The sequence below is a fragment of the Centruroides sculpturatus genome, unplaced genomic scaffold (genome assembly GCF_000671375.1).
Source record: "Centruroides sculpturatus isolate CEXI.00-Female unplaced genomic scaffold, Cexi_2.0 scaffold1603, whole genome shotgun sequence".
NCBI lineage: Eukaryota > Metazoa > Arthropoda > Arachnida > Scorpiones > Buthidae > Centruroides > Centruroides sculpturatus.
The window spans coordinates 108,610-124,402 of record NW_019385694.1 but is presented as its reverse complement, the minus strand read 5'-3'; the positions used below and the strand labels follow the sequence as shown (position 1 = coordinate 124,402).

Here is a 15,793-nt window from a genome sequence, read left to right as displayed (position 1 = left end):
ATATATTTAGAGGGAGGGAGGGAAAAAATGTATCTCAAGAGCTTATCTTCATCTTCAAACTGGATTTTTTTTCAGTGCTTTTTAATTATCTAGCGAATTTACCTTATCAGGTATCAGCGTTATGGATGATAACTTCATAACATGAGAAGTGTAAGCTTATTTTTTTTTAATTTGTTAAAATTAATGAAATAAACAGTCTTTTACGGGTATTTTTTAATGTAAATTTTATGTTTTTTTCCTTAAATTTTAATCATTTTTAAGTCAATCGACCGCAAAAAATGGCTGCAACTTGACTGCCGTTCTGGAATCTCTCAAGTGTCCTTAACTGTATTGCTACAATAGAAGTTGTAGCTTATAAAATATGTAAAAATTTTAATATTGGTGTATTAAATCGCATTTAAAATCGATTTAAGAGTTATATTTCCCAATATTTTATTCCGTTTTGGAGTAATGAAAGAGATTAGACCTTAACCAAGCGATCGCGATCTACACGTTGGAAAGGGTGTATTAGTTACGGGTTAACTCTTATTTTAAGGCGTTTAGTAGTTACGTGACGTTAAATTTTATGTTTCTATCCCCCTCGAATAGTCTCTGATCGCCTTAATATTACAGATAAACAAGCTGGGACGTAACAAAAGGATCGTGTATACATGCCTGGGGATGGCGAGTGTCATCGAGTAAAAATGAGATATTTTAAAGTCACCTCCCAGACGATATAAGGAAAGATATGCTTAGGGAGATGTAATATGTGCATTTTATACGTGTCGTGTCCCGAACGATTCGTCACTAGCGTGACAAAACGTCATTAATTTGACTGAAAGACCCTATACAGCGCTTCCCAGTAACTCTTTTTATGTCTAAAGTGGCATTAGCTATCTATAACAGGACGATAAGTAATATATCTAGGCGCTAATACTACCGTGTGAATGAATAGAAGACATGATATATTAATACGAAAATGTTGATGGTTTTCTACATGTCCTACTAACTCCTCTTGAACACCAGCTGCTCCTTGGAATGCATTCTAATTAAGACGTTTTCGAAAATGAGACCTAAAATCTTCCAATTAAAACCGGATTTTTTTGAATGTCAGAACAAATCTTAAATCTTGGATTACCTTGTCACAACAGTTAGTTAAGGTGTGTCAGATGAGCTTAAGATGAAACCCTCTTCAAAGATGGGAAAGGGTTGAACTCTGTAGAAAAGCATTGACTTCGATTCTGAGAAAAGATAGTACCAAGATTTAAAAAAAAAACTGAACTTTGTATATTTCTAATTACAAATTGTACCCTCTATCACGGGAAAAAAGCCGAATTTCTGCAGTTTAGTAGCCCCTCTTTAGTGAAAATGTCTTATTTAGTACCGTATATACGAAGGCAAGTCAATTGGATTTTGAGAATTGATTGCACCCTGTTACAAAGGTGAAAATTTGCTATACGTAAGGAGTTTAGTATCCCAGCTTTTGTTGAAAATGTCTTATTCAGTATAACATACACGAAAGCGCTCGTTAAAACCCTTAAGACCCCTAGAGATTCACTGATTTAGAACAATCCCGTGTCATATTTAGTTTGCGTACAAAGGGCAAACAGGCTCGACTAATAGGATTATAGTCCATTTTTTTTAGTAATATTACAAGTTAGAAATGCAGATCACACTCGGAGAATAGCCTCAAACATCAGCTAAGAGCCGAGTTGCCTGTTCAGAATATAAATTCAAACAAGAATAAGGCGTAATTACAGAACGAGCTCATCAGTCTTCTCGTAAATGAGTCAAACATCGGAACTATTGATGGGAAAGGCGGTGCGAACAATGATGGAACAGGGTTAGAAAAATTGCTCTCCCCATCATTAAGAAAGGTCTGTAAGCCCAGGAGGTGTCTTGCTCTGGAGACACTACAGCAGCATTAATTGAGGTGCGGAGCTGTCGCATGGCGCCCGGCATCTCACAACTTGCCTGATTAATACAGCGTCTATTAAAGATAATGTTAGAGTATTGTGGTTGGAATTTAATTATGGAGCTGCTTTCTCACGACAACAGTATAAAGTGTATCTTTCTTACATCATCCATGGCCTGAAGTTACAAACGTACGTACAAATCATCACCCAATTACTCGAAATTACTGCATCATTTTCCCAGATAAAAATCCCTCAAGTATGTACCAATGGTTTATGTACAGGTGTTTTGCGGTGAGTCAAGGTCAAAGTTTTCTCTTTCTCTCTCTCTTCTTTTTAACTCCCTGAACATCGTACCTTTACAGAGTAACGTGTTGCTTTCTACATTACAAAACATACTTTCACATAAACGACCCTTTATAAGCCCATTCCACGTAGAAACCTGAACGACCCAATAGGGAATTCACGAGAAAAAAAAAACAAAGGCGCTGGCAAAAAAAAAAAAAAATTTAATTAATAAAATTAGCTTCTAATCCATAAATAATTTAAAGTTTAAGTTATAATTTGAATACTCGCTATTAATAAAAATTATTTTATATAAATTTGATAGTATGAACGATGCTCAAAGCATCCATTCTGCTCAAAGGTCACAACGAGAAGCGATCTATCTTCTCCTTGCAGCACGTTCACGTGAGTAGAATTCTATACGTTTTTAAACCAGAAACTAATCTATAATCTGTACACGAAGGACAGATAATTTGATGAGTAAGTGTATTTTCATAAAGTTTGTCTAGTAATATTTTATTCTAATTAACAGTCTGTTACTCCGGATGAGGGTAATCGTGGGATTTCGTCTATTTACTTACATCCACTCATTCCAAATTACGACACGGTTTCGATATACAAGATAAAGAAAATTCTCTATAAAAACGCATCTAGGGAGAAGGGTTTTTTTTTTTCTTTATTCTACAAGGGAAAAAACCCTGCTTTTTTAATTGGCTTGTCAGATTGCCATTTACTTAACCCAAGATTTAGGGTGCCGAGTAACCGAATTGATTTTACATCAGATCGTAGAGATGGTATCTCTCGTCATCCTCGCTTCTAACCCCCTTTTTTTTTGTGTGTGTGTGTGTTCTAGAAGGTAGATAATTAAATATACGTACACACGTTAACAAAGCCCTCATAAAATTTTCCTTATCTGCTTGATTAAATTAAACTTTTCGAATTTAATTTGACGTTTTCCTAAATGTGTTACGAAGAGATTAATGTTACTCGTTACATATTTGTTTATGTTAAGTATGTATGCATTGTGTTGTCATCTAGGGGTTATTAAAGTCTCCTCATTGTTATCGCAACGTTAACTATGACTGGAAGGCTGTCTGTAGCAATAGCAGGTGTGCCTACTTGTCGCGAGGTGTCAGATGTAATTTATCTTTTCTATTTTAAATCTGCCACCTCTTGTTTATAGAAACTAAACCAGGGAAACTAAGAAACTAAATAAAAAAGTTGACAACGTTGTTTCTAGACTTTCCAGCATTATTTGTTTTCGTCTCTAATAATTTCTACCATTACCTTTATAAGTCATCAGATTGAATTCGGGAGGTATGTGGGGCTGTATCTCCCTAACTTATGGTCAGATTTTCATGAAAATTTCGAGAAACGTTTTACTCTAATGTACAAACCTGCATACTAAATTTAAGAAATTTTCGACAAAGGGCACGTGAGTTATTAAGCTTCAAAGTGGGCGAATACCCCACACACAAACACTAACACGCATACATAAAGGAAAAATAAACCCAAATTTTCTTGCATATCTCGAAGTTTCGAGGTTCCCGTGTCCAAAAAATATAATAGTCTTGGGGAGGGTCATTTTTTTGAACGATGGTCATACTTTCCCTGTGTTATATAACACCTGGGAAAGTTAAAAAAAAAAAAATGTGATCAAACTTATTGACTTTATTATCAGATCCTTGAAAGGGGAAACTAATTTATGTTAGGCGTTGACCTACGTGGAAGAAAATTTACAGCAAGGGTACCTAAATCTAAAAATATAACCTTAAAAATGTCATTTTTAAGGCTAAATAAGCTGTCAACGTACGTTTTTACCTCAGTCGAAATGGCAAAAGCCTCCGTTATAATGAATCAAAGTTTTACACCACCCTTAATTATATAGATGTGTAAAACCCACACAAATCTTTCAATGTCCCTCGTATGGCTTACGAATAACAAGTAACTAGGTTCAGGCAATGTGTTACGATCAAGTACAGGAGATTTTAAAGACAGGTACAGGTAGAATTTGGCGATAATGGATGATTGTTACGGCGACTTTAATTATATAGATGTGTAAAAGGCTCACAAATCTTATTTGGCTTCGTATGGCCTGAGAATAATAAATAACTCCGAGAAACGTGTTACGCAGCTAATGAGTGTATTACAAATTAGTACATAGTCTCTTAAGATTAAGAAAATTAAAATTCTACGATAATTAATGGACGTTACGCTGTTTTAAACCTATACAATTTGATGTAGAGTTAAGTTAATAGTTCATATGAAAGAAAGAGAAATAATTAATACACGTTACTGGTCTGTTACCGTGCAAAAATCATATAAATCTTGGTATAGAAAAGTAACGCGAGAGCGTTACTGTGAAGAATTATATACTAACCAATAAGAAAATTAAAATTCTATGTTAATAAATGAATTTAAGAGGCTTTAAATTGTATAAAATCCTCACAAATCTTATGTTGAAGAGGTGCTTCTTATAGCCTATGAATAATAAATAATTCGGGAGCATATTACAATGCATGAATGCGTTACAAGTTAATATGTAGAATGTTAAGAGAAAGAAAAGTAAAAACATTCTCTGAGATTATGAATAAATGTTACGAGGAATTTATGTAGATGTAATATTATGTGAAGGATGTGAACTCGATGGCACAATTAGTAAACAGTTCACGAGTGTTACGTGTTAAAGCGTAACACACTATTGAGTGTGTTATGTATAACACATTCAATATACTGTACATAATATTATTTATACATAACATGTAACACTACATTATGTTTGCTAGTCGAGGGTGTTGTTAAGTGTAAGATAGATGTGAAATTAAGTGATATATTACAGGAAATTTTGTTACTAGATGTTTAAAAAGTATATCCGGGGTGTCTAGAATGACGTGTTACAATTTTACGTCGAGTTTACTGCTGCAGCACACCCAAGTGTTACGCTACGTTACACCTAGGATATATATAGTGTATGAGCAAAAATATAGATATAACGAATGAATTTCCCACTCCTAACAAGTGAAATTCGTTGTAAACATTCTGTTAATTCATTAATTCACCAAGGTGCAGGGTATTAAACAAATGTAAGGAGAAAAAAAAAGGGAAGTAAAAAAAAAATAACACTAAGAACGTGAAATAATATCACTCTTTGCACGCTTATAATTGACTAGATACCGCCAAAGTGTGATTATTATTAACTAGAAAGTAGGGAGTAATAGGCAGTGAGTATAGCTAGAGGCATGTTCTTAAAAATAATACCCTTGGTAGGACCAGGCACTATCACCGCTGTTAGAAAATGATAATATAATTCCCGTCGTACTACCTGGTCTTCCTATAATTCAACCGAAAGGCGTGGAGATATAAATTAATTTCGTTCAGGAATTTTCTCCTTGATGAATACAGTCATGTGACACTCGCATCAATTTGTTTGGTTAATCAGCGACCCACGTTTTAAACGGGGGTTACAGCGTTATATGCGGGGGTATATTAAAAGCTTTTTTCTCGCTTTAAGTAACCATGAAATTCCTGGTTAAATTTTTAACAAGGTATAGAGTTTTCGTGACATTTTCGCGTGTTGCTACGTCACTTTTCCGGTGACTTCACTTCTTTTATTACGCACGTTCCTGTTAAGAGTTCAATGTCGAGCCATTACGAACAACTGTTTTCGGGTGGTCCAATGCTTCGACGTGAACATTAAATTGCTGAAACCGTAAGCTTTAACATAGAAAAAAAAAAAGGGAAAGTCGTGAATGATTGAAGGGTTGAAACGTAATGATGAAAACTTCGAGTTCTATCAAAGTTTAAAAGTAACAATTGGCGACGAGTTAAAATCTACTTTTTATAACACCCAAAAAGTTATTTTATGTTAATTTTTAACAAAATAAACACGAAAAATTGTTAGTTTTGTAAATTCCATCTTCTTGAATGCACCTACCACTGATCTCTTCCATTGAATGCACCAACCACTGATCTCTTCCATTGAATGCACCAACCACTAATCTCTACCATTGAATGCACCTACACTGATCTCTTCCATTAAATGTACCAACCACTGATCTTTGACTCATGTTTGTTGCCCTTGCTCCTTGTGAAATCAGAGCAATGAAAGGATACCAACTATCCTTAACGTCCTATCAATGGACAAGAGTGCCAAAGGAAGCAATCCCAATTGATTATATTATTATAGAGTAGGAAAGTTTCTTAAAGCAGATTAACGAAGCATTCTTATAACTGATCTGAACTAAAGACTCGGCTAAATTATATTGTTATAGTATAAGAGTACCATTCTTGGAGTCAGCTCAGCATCCTTGGAATCCAGATCAATTATATTATAATAGGGTAATCCTTCAATTTATCTTATTATATCATAGATTAATAACGATCCGGACTAGATAAGGACTAGGAAAATCCAGATCAATGCGCCTTTTTACAGAAATTAAATGGAACAACACGAATTTTTTAAGATACAATTCATAGCTTGGGGTGAGGAAGTGGAAAAATTAAACACAGCTACTTTAACCGATTTAAATTTAAGATATGTCAAGATTACACGTGATTTGGGGATAATTTGCATAAATTATGCTTCTGTGTCGTCTCTTCTATATTGTAAATATTACTGTTTCATTAACATCATTCAAAGAATGACACGCAAGAAGGGGGGTTGCTCCACATTAAAAACTGACATTTTATAACCCCTAAAAGTAAACTTAAATAAAACATCTTTTAATACTTATAAAACCTCACAGAGAATCTTATATTTGTGCTAAAATATACATTTAAATACATTTTATTAGAGAGAGAAAGGGAAAAAACCAGTTCTTACTATTAATTAGGTGTGCATAATCGAACTCAACACAATGGATAATTTTGGCGCTTGAGAATTCCAATGATCGGAGGCACGATAGCAATTATAGAACATCAACATTAATTAATTAGCCTAATTATGTTTCTTGTTATAAATTAAAAATGTCATCATCATGACAGCCATTGTTGCTTCAGGTTAATGAGTGAGCAACAGGTCTTTTCTTCCATCATGACCGACTGAAAAATGATTCCGTGATGTTGTTAACGGCAATAGACCTCGTGTTAACCCTGCGAAATGGGTCCTAAACTATAATACGTGGCCATTGTTAAGAGGTTTTTTTTTGAATCCTCCGTGTATGCAAAGTATAAGTCTATCGGAGGATCAAAGCAGCAGCAACGCGTTGGCCATCTCTATTTTTTTTTCCTCTTTGAATTCAGAGAAGATCCGACAGGAATTAAACTAAATAAAATTAATTTTAAAATTGATTCTCTTTAATTTAAATTAAGCACACTTGATGGTAAGATTTAGAAGATTAACATTCATAAATTTCTTATTGGTTCTTCGTAATTTTCCTCCAATGTTTGAAGCGAAGTAGGTGAAGAAGATGGAAGCTGGCACAAAAAAATATATATATATATAGAAAAAAAAATCTTTTTTCGCCTCAAGGTAGCTATTAAATACTGGACGTTTCTCTTGTGCTGCTCACGCTAAGGTACCGCCTTTCCGATAGCTGTAAATATTAGTCACAAGACTCCCCTAACGAGCTACCTTCAACGTGTCTGTATGTGCCTAAGGGCATCCGAGAGCAGACAGGTGGTTATGTTGTTCCAGTTCAGTAGCTACCTTCTTCGTCTTCATTATCACTCCTTTTGTGAGAACATTCTATCTCCAGTTCGACAAATCCGATTAGGGACAGTAAGGGTGGTTTTCTCAACGTCTGAAATGTTACATCTGTGTGTTGTGTAATGTATGGGGGCGTAGAAAATTTATATGTAAACATGGAATATCTTCGATTTTATCATTTATAAAACTCATTTTTGAATTAAAATACTCGACATTTAAAAAAAAAATCCTTTAATTATACTCCGTAATCCTTGATCATCGTAATTGTTACCTTACAGAGTGCCACGGATTCTACAGACATTTTTTCACTTTTGCATGTTTAAATAATAGAATATAATAAAAAAATAATAGTTTATCTATAAAAAGGACCTCACATTTTTGGCAAAAATATCAAAAAATTTTGCCTGGCAAACTTCAAAAACTTGAAGCATCCAATTATTGCCAAAAAGTGGCATTGCGTGTGATTTGCGTTTATTTTATACGTTTGATTATAGGGTTATCTAGAGTCTTTTACGGCCTAGGTGGTCTTTTTTCCCCTCATATTTTAATGTTTTTATTTTTTTTTTATACTTTTTACTATTGTTTACAATAGCTCTTTCTTGTTATAAAATCCCGCTTTCGTGGTTACTTTTGATTCTTGGGTCTTCAGGATATAACTTTATATTCTACATTAATTATTGATAATTTGGTAGATTTATCATTGTTAAATTGCTGCAGTATCGTCCTGAACTTTAATTAATGGATTAATATACGATAAAGATTGATTAATCTCGTTGAAAATTAAGATTCTACCATGAGAAGATTAGCTTGTTGCAAACTCAAATTTTTCCATAATTATACTTTTGATCACGTTTATAGCCGTAATATACGTACTTTTATACGTAAAAATTCGATTATTTTACAGAAAATAGCTAAATTTTCGCATATAAAATAACATTTTAATCGCAACATATAATACTTAAAAACTAAAATAATTATTTTAAAAAATAAATAAAACAAAATTTAAGTTAAATATCAACTTAAAACACTCAAAAACAAATTTTACCACTTCGTTTTAATTAAATTTTATTGTTTTTTTGCGATTTAATTTACGTTTTAATCGAATTCTTTAACTCGAGTCATTAACTTCTCAACCATTCGCATCCCCTACGATTTGAAACGATCTCGGGTCGTTCGCGAGCTACTAGTTGAGGGATGAGTGTACGGAAAAGTTTCTCCATGCAAAACAATTAACGTATAATTAAAACATTATATCGAAATATAATCGTCGTTAATTAATTATTAGGAAAGAATTAAAATCGATCGGTCTCGTTTAATTTAGACGAAGGACTTTAATAAAGCGTGACGTTTACTCTGATATAATGAAACATAAAGTTTAATTAAAGTGAAAGAAGGTTGTCTTCCATTTCAATCACGCCTTTATTCTAACAAGTAAGTAATGAAAATGACAGCATAATGAGAGCAACTATTTATTGCAGATGATGAGGGAGATAACAATATCTGTAACTCATCATAAAGCGCATACGAGATAAGAAAAATACCCCCATCACGTGATTACTCAATCAACATTTTGACGTTCTATTAGACGTTAGATAATCATCCAAAATTCAATATTTTAATGAAAAAAGAAGAAGAAGAGGAGGAAGGGAAAAAATTCTTGTGTATCTGATGAGATTTTCTTGATAATTTTCTCCCTGATAAAAGTTTAATCAATGCTAGTTAGGTCTAGATCGCTTCCATTGATCATTGCCGTGTTGATTCATCTTCATGAACATCCCTACGGTTTGCAAATGAATTTTTAATGATTCTAACCTTATCAAACGAGTCAATTTCTTCGTGATTTCGATTCTGGTGGATAAAATAATGCTGCAGAGTAGTTTTACGGATTTTTTTTCTTTTTTTTTTTTTATTCTTCTGTCGATCTTTAATTAATTACTGAGCCATAAAACCATAGATTTAAATTGTGTATGGCTGTAGATAACATAGTTTTAAGGTTTTATACAGTTTAAACTATAGTTTTATGGATGTATATAAAATTATATCATGTAATACCGCTGTACAATTAGATCTAGATTGATTCCATTGATTCATCTTCATGAGCATCCCACGGTTTGCAAATGAATTTTTAATGGGTTCTACCCTTATCAAATGAGTCAATTTATTCGTGATTCCGATTTTAATGGATAAAATAATGCTATACAGAGATCTCTTTTATTCTTTTGTAGAACTGTAATTAATTATCGAGCCAAGAAACCAAGAATTTAAATTGTACGGCTATAGAAACCAAAGTTTTACGATTTTATACAACCTAAAACCATAGTTTTATAAATATAATATATATATAATTACATCATAAAATACTTCTGTTTAATCAATGCTGGTTAGATCCGGTTAGATTCCCTTGATCATTGCCATGCTGATTCATCTGCATGAACACCCTACGGTTTGCAAATGAATTTTTAATGATTCCATCCTTATCGAATGAGTCAACTTCTTCGTGATTTCAATTCTAATGGATAAAATGATGCCGCAGAATAATTCTAGAGCTTTTTTTTATTATTCTTACTAAAGATCTGTAATTGATTACTGAGCCATAAAACTATGGTTTTAGATTGTGTAAGGCTATAAATCGTATTTTTAGGATTTTGCACAATCTAAAATCATAGTTTTATCGATATATATATATATATATATAAGATTATATCAAACAATGCTTCTGTTTATAGAGATTAAATATCATTTACTCTACATAATCAATTCGGAGCTCACAAAGAATTGAATCAAGTAATCAGAATTGATCTGCCGTGTAAAACGAACTTGGGAAACCAATTTTTTGACAGAATTTTCTTTAAAAACGGCGCAAATTTAACAGATAAACAATGCAAAATTTGTCTTTCTAATTCGCTCTTCAGGAGCCCATTTCTTCAAGATCGATTTCTGTATAAGTGGAGGGAAAAGCTAACGTTAAACATGACCTAAATCGGATTTAAACGTGTAATTCATGTAATTATTCATTATCTCTTTAAGTTCTTCCACTGCTTAGAATTAAATTAAACGTCAAAATGATCAAAGACCTTAAGATATATTCACAGAAACCTTAAATAAGCCTCAAGCAATGGTGTATAGTTGTATGAGAAGAGATGAGTGTCAGCTGTCAACCGATATGTCAACTATATTGAAGACATTTCTTATTGCAAATCAAAGGACCTCACACAACTCCGTCTGTCAACCATTAATCTTTTCTCCGTTCCAAATTCGCATCTGTTTCTAGCAGCAACACGCGAATGCCTTCGAGACACGGGAAAACATACAATTCATTTACGTTTCTAGGATATTAAATTATCAATTTTCTAAATATATTTTGATAATATTTACTACCAGTGAAGGTAGAATATAACCACAGCATTACTTTTTTTTTCGTGTGCGTGTGTGGGTACGTATGTGTGTGTCTGTGTAAACTCCAGTCTAGTCTATGCATGTGCATTATAGGATTAAGCAACCGATAGCTGGAGGCATTTACCTAAATCCAGGTGCCACATTTTATAGCTTAAGATTAAAATCAGCAGTACTATAACATTAATTTTTTTTTACCTACCTGCCTATTGTGAGCCGTAAAACAATGATAAGGAAACTTTCTTTTATGATATCTCTCCTTCTTCCTCTCCCCCTTACTTGACGTTTCTATTAACTTAGACAGATTTCTGTACGTTTAACCTTTAAAAAAATTCCTTTTGTCACGATTTATGTTCATTTGTATCGTTCTTTGATTGAAATTCCTGCATATATTAACGATTGGAAGCATGATCATCTAGTTGGTTTCTAAAGAAATACGCATTTTTTAATGCCAAATTTACATTTTATTGTCCCTTTAATGTGTAATTTTTCTTCTAAAAGCCTTCTATATTAAATTTTAACAGATATTTTTAGATTATCATCGGTTAATTTAGACATTTAAACTATATGCAATGCAGGGTTCTTCAGTGTGAATCAAGCCTTTAAGATTTGTATCCAGAAAGTTAAAATGATAAAAGCTTTGGAGATTTGTCGGAAAATTGTCTAGTAATTTATAAAATATAGCAAAAATCTCCACAGTTACATTAAAAACCTCTTTAAAACCTTCAAGATGTCGCCAAAATTTGCTTAGAAATCTCTTTGAGGCTTTCAAAAAGAAATACGCATTTTTTCGCGCAAAATTTTAATTCTATTGTTATTTTAATGTGTATTTTTTTCTTGTAAAACACCTTTACTTTAAATTTTAATAGTTATTTTTCAATTATTTTCGGTTAACCTGAAGATTTAGTCTACGTGCAATGCAGGGTTCTTCAGAGAGAATAACAGTTGGAACTCAGCTTCAAGTCACCAAAATTAATATCCAGAAAGTTAAAATAGATAAATCTTTGAAGATTGACCAAAAAAATCGTCTATAAATTTCTAAAATATAGCAAAAACTTGCCAAAAAAGTAAAATAAGCACTTAAAAATCTTTCAAGATGCCACTAGAAATTGCTCAGGAATCTATAAGCTTTGCCACTAAAAAGAAAAAAAAAAAAAAGCGAATCTCTGCAAAGAAAGGGGAAAAAAACCTCAAAACTCCTAATAAACAATCTTTTTTTCTTCTTCTTTTCTTTTATATTTCTCTAAAATTTATGCACGCATTCCAACTTAATAATAGATTCTTTCTAAGTTAGAAGTAAAACTAGATGTTACAGTAAAAAAACTGCAATTAAAATAGATCATGGGGAAGGGATGCAATGATTAAACTTGTAATGTAAATTCTTAAAACTTCTTTTTTTTCTGATATAAAACACTATAATGTATTTTAATCGTTGAAAGGAAATTCTTGATAATAAAGTTGAGGTAAATCTGAGATTACGGCGGAAGGAAGATCGCGTTATCTGATAAGAAAATGTAATCATTCTCTTAAAATATCTTCAAAATGTTTAATTGTTTAACAATTATTGATAAATTTTCTACAAGACTTTTAAGTTAAATCACGAAATTTATGCTAAACTTGTCTAAGAATCTCTGGGTTTTAAGAATTGTCATAAATTCTAAAGAACTGGGAAAATCTATAAACCTACAAAATTTAATGGATAAATCCTCAAGAGCGAATAAAAATACCTAGAAACCTATTAACAAGTTGAAAATGCTCAAAAAATTGGCAAAATTGGCCAAAAGTTGCCTAGAAAACACCCCCCAAAAAACCCGTTAAAACTCTCCAGGATTTAACAAAACCCTACCAACGAAATCATCAAAATCTGGCAAAGAAATGTGATTAAAATATACAAGATGCGATCAAAAATGCCAAAAAGAAACACCGCCGAAACCCTCAAAGTTTCTTACAATTCTGATCATCAATTTGATGATAAGCTCAAACTTTAATCCTCTAAACGAATGCCTTATGGCAAGGGGCTATGGGCTATTGGCCTTATGGCAAGGGATAATTGGCAAGGGTTCAAAACAGTATGGAGCAATGGTCTTCATACTGTTTCTGCCTATTAACGTAGGCAATTCGTTAATGGGCAGAAAGAGAGTGCGTTATGGCATTAGTGCAAGAAGAAGAGGAGAGTCATTTCGAGTATTCGGATGTAAAAATGGATGTAGAAATGCCGTCCCCCCACTTCGATAATTCAATATAAACATTTTTCGGATGTCGATCACGTGTTGCTATGCGGCTGGAATGAAAGATAGGTGCTAGAACATTGAAGAGGGACACTCGGGGTAGAAAAACGGGAGGTTACAAAAGACGCCTAACCATTCATTAATGATGGAACCATCGCGTGATCGGATGTCCAGATAAATATCAAGATGACGTCCGGCCATGTTACATTATAAATGAATGGAGAGTCCACCGATGTGTATTAAATGATTTAATGATGTGGAACGGACAATATTATGTCAGCTAATTGAGAAAATGTCGTACGAAATCCTTGACCCCTCCGAGTAACACCCTTGTACCCGCATTTAGCGCAAAATTTCGTGAGAAAAATACCACGTAGATTCTTCAAATTTACAAATTCCTCGGTGACTAAAGTCGGGTAATTTGATCGCATACCTCGTGTGATTTTCGGCAGATTTTTTGGGAGAAAGATTAGTTTAGGTAATTTTGATAGTTTTTATCAATTTTTACACAATTTTTTTGAATATTTTTGCTAAATTTCAAATATTTTTAACAATCTTTCTTGTTAAATCTTAAAGATTTTTTGAGTTTCCTGCTAAATTCTTAAGATTTTTGCAGTTTTCCGCTAAATTTTCAAGATTATTCGGAAAGCTTTCCGCTAAATTCTTAAGATTTTTTGTGCTTACCGCTAAATTCTTAAGATTTTCGACAATCTTTCTGGTGAAATCTTGAAGATTTTTGCTGAATCCGGAATAAAATATTGCAGAAACATCACAAATATGGAGGAATTTGCTCAAAATATGCCAAAAATCATCATTTTTTTCACGCTAATGTAAGTAATATATTAACCATACAAAAAAATCGAAATTATAATATTACCTTGGAGAATTCTTAGGATGATGATGACGATGGCAATAAAATTCTTGGATGATTAACGAGAATTCGCTTCGGATACATTAATTTTGTGGTAATTATGAATGACAAGCGGTTGAATTCTTCATCAATTTCCTCGATATTCCCATGCAGATATAAAGAATTTGCCCTCCTTCTTCCTCTTCTTCATACCAAGGAAGATGACCAGAAAATTAATAAGAAAATACAATTAGTTACATAATTAATTAAATGCCAGTTCATCTTGTAACCTAAAAGAGATGTTACTTTAACTGAAAAACTAAAATGGAAAAAATTAATTTGATCACATTTTCGGATAAAATTTTTCTCGTTAATTTAAACGTCGTTTCTTTCTACGATACAAATCTTTAACTTTATAAATTCATACGCTGAGCCAATATTGAAGTTTAATGTATTAATTATGAAATAGTTTGTTTAAAAATCTTTCAAACAAGTTTTTATATACAAAAGTTGCTTTTTTTTCTTAAAGGTTCTGACTGATAAAAAGATCAACGTACAAATCCAATCTCGAAAATTCCTAGCTAGTTTTTTTTTATGTAAATAAATCTGGTTAACTGTAGGTAAGTCTTTCTATGTCTAGGTAAATCTAGGTAAGAATAGATAAGCCTAAGTAAGCCTAGGTAAGTTTAGATAAGTCTAGGTATTTCTAGGTAAGCATATGTAAGTCTAAGTATGTCAAGGTAAATTTAGGTATGTCTAGGTTTGTCTATGTAAGCCTAGGTAAGTCTAGGTATGTCTAGATAAGTCTAGGTATTTCTAGGTAAGTCTAGGTATGTCTAGATAAGTCTAGGTATTTCTAGGTAAGTCTAGGTATGTCTAGATAAGTCTAGGTATTTCTAGGTAAGTCNCACTGATCTCTTCCATTGAATGCACCAACCACTGATCTCTTCCATTGAATGCACCAACCACTAATCTCTACCATTGAATGCACCTACACTGATCTCTTCCATTAAATGTACCAACCACTGATCTTTGACTCATGTTTGTTGCCCTTGCTCCTTGTGAAATCAGAGCAATGAAAGGATACCAACTATCCTTAACGTCCTATCAATGGACAAGAGTGCCAAAGGAAGCAATCCCAATTGATTATATTATTATAGAGTAGGAAAGTTTCTTAAAGCAGATTAACGAAGCATTCTTATAACTGATCTGAACTAAAGACTCGGCTAAATTATATTGTTATAGTATAAGAGTACCATTCTTGGAGTCAGCTCAGCATCCTTGGAATCCAGATCAATTATATTATAATAGGGTAATCCTTCAATTTATCTTATTATATCATAGATTAATAACGATCCGGACTAGATAAGGACTAGGAAAATCCAGATCAATGCGCCTTTTTACAGAAATTAAATGGAACAACACGAATTTTTTAAGATACAATTCATAGCTTGGGGTGAGGAAGTGGAAAAATTAAACACAGCTACTTTAACCGATT

The 15,793-nt window shown here is 32.8% G+C and overlaps 1 protein-coding gene across 1 annotated transcript in view; it reads right to left on the bottom strand.

The window, feature by feature from the left end:
* Nucleotides 1-14,480, bottom strand: part of LOC111641258 (general transcription factor IIH subunit 2-like) — a 34,850-nt gene extending 20,370 nt beyond the window's left edge. The window contains exon 1 of the mRNA XM_023387399.1: nucleotides 14,323-14,480. The gene's annotated coding sequence lies outside the window, so the exon portion shown is untranslated. The remainder of the gene's footprint in view (nucleotides 1-14,322) is intronic.
* Between the last annotated feature and the right edge of the window lie 1,313 nt (nucleotides 14,481-15,793).